The 2022-nt window shown below is 42.1% G+C and overlaps 1 pseudogene; it reads left to right on the top strand.

Annotated features, from left to right (window-relative positions):
- The first annotated feature begins 1404 nt into the window (after positions 1 to 1404).
- Positions 1405 to 1478, top strand: LOC129325362 (U6 spliceosomal RNA; annotated as a pseudogene).
- The last annotated feature ends 544 nt before the right edge of the window (positions 1479 to 2022 follow it).

The following is a 2022-nucleotide window of genomic DNA, read 5'->3' as shown; positions in this document are numbered from 1 at the left end:
GAGCACAGCTACTGTAGCTGTTCAGAGAGAGCTGCGACCGAGACGCAGGGTGGGGAAGAGGACCTGATCCTGACTGTAGTTCGTAGTTTATAAGATCTACCAATCCAATAGCATATTAGAAAGTTTAACTTTAAATAATTGTATTATGAAGGGAATGCAATACTTGTAGATGTAGTGTGTGTTTTTTATATGTTGTTTCTTCCCTTTCCCCTTGTTCCCTTTTTCCCTTTTTTGTAGTTTTTGAGGTTAGTAATTAAAAATAAAAAAAAAATATTTAAAAAAAGGATTTGAGGGCTGTAAAAGGTCTACGGACATCCCCTCCATTGCCTAGGGGATTGATAGATTGGTGCCAGGATATCTGAACTCATGGACTGCAGACTAACAGACAAGCCCAAAAGGACCAAAATTTGTGAAAATGTGAGTACCACGATTCGAACCACATGTTCGTGAAGCACGAATCAGGCCAGACCATGACAAAATTAGGTCCGTTTTCCGGACCATGCCCACCTCCAGTCCTGGGTGTTTTAAAACAAAAACAAGTATATGTGGGGAACAGGAGGAACAGCCTGCACTTTTCTTCATCTCATCTCACTGCGCTTTGGTACTCAAAGCATTTTTGTCTGGTTTAGAAGCAGGATGGAAGAAGAGTAATAGGAGGTAGGATTTAGCTCCCCTCACCTACTGATTCTATTCTTATTGAAAAATAGACTTCACTGTACCTTGTTTTAGATATGAATGGGTGGTATCATATAAGAGTATATAACCCTAATCTGTTCTCTATGTGGTCACTATCTGCTTTTTTGGATTGCCATAAGTCTTCTTCTACCAACAATGCATATGAGAATATTTCCTCCTAATGGGGACCCTTTCATTTATTTATACCCTTTTTTTCTTTCTTATGGTGACACAAAGTGGTCTGCAACATTGCTCTCCCTTCCTCTACTTATCCATATAACACCAACTCTATGAGGTAGGTTAGGCTGAGAAAGGTTGAATGACCCAAGGTCATGTAGCGAGTTTCTATGGCAGTTGAATCTGGGTCTCCCAGATCCTAGTCCAGCCACTACAGCAAACAGGCTGGACTAAACCCATTCAGAGTGGTGAACAAGTGTATTGTTATCCACACAACTGAGCTGGGGAGCTGGGGCTGAGAGGAGTGGCTTACCCAAGACCACATACTGAGCTCATAGGAGTAGCAGGATTCAGACTAACAGAGTCCTGATTTGCAGCCCAGCCACTTAATCACTATTCTACAACAGCTCACCTTGAAGCACAGTTCACATGTGCTTAAACTACCTCAGTTTATATAAGAAGTCCTGTTATAGATAGGAGTTTGACAGAACAGTCAGCACAGGAGGGTGGTTTCAAAGACAGTTATATATTCATGAGCCCAGTCATTGTGCAGTCGTCACTTCGGCAGCACAAATACTAAAACTGGAATGATAGAGAAGATTAGCATGGCCTCTGCACAAGGATGAGAGAGCCAGTTTGGTATAGCGGTTAAGAGAGGCATAACTCCAATCTGGAGAGAGGGGTTTGATTCCCCACTCCTCTATTTGAAACCAGCTGGATGATTTTGGGGCAGTCACAGCTTCTCAGAGCTCTCTCAGCCTCGCACACCTCACAGGGTGATTGTCATGAAGATAATAATACCAACCTTTGTAAACTGCTCTGAGTGGGTGTTAAGTTGTCCTGAAGGGCGGTATATAAATCGAATGTTGTTGTTGTTATAGTCACAGCCATCTAGGAGGAGAATCCCGAATTTTTCCTGTTAATGTTTCAGATAATTTCCCTTACTCCAGCTGCCACGGATTGGAAGACCTCCCTGGTCATTTTCTGATTTTTGAAAGGTATCCTTCCTTCCCAGTTCTCCTTGCCAAATGTAACTGGTAGCCTGTTCTGACACATCCCTCTAGTATTACTACTGCTATCATCATCATCATCATCTTTGTTTATAGTCTGCCTTTCTCACTGAGGCTCAAGGTGGATTACGAATATGATAAGAACTACTTAGTCAATCAG

Source organism: Eublepharis macularius, chromosome 2 (assembly GCF_028583425.1).
Source record: "Eublepharis macularius isolate TG4126 chromosome 2, MPM_Emac_v1.0, whole genome shotgun sequence".
Lineage (NCBI taxonomy): Eukaryota > Metazoa > Chordata > Lepidosauria > Squamata > Eublepharidae > Eublepharis > Eublepharis macularius.
The sequence above is the reverse complement of the archived record's forward strand: the minus strand, read 5'-3'. Positions and strand labels throughout refer to the sequence as shown.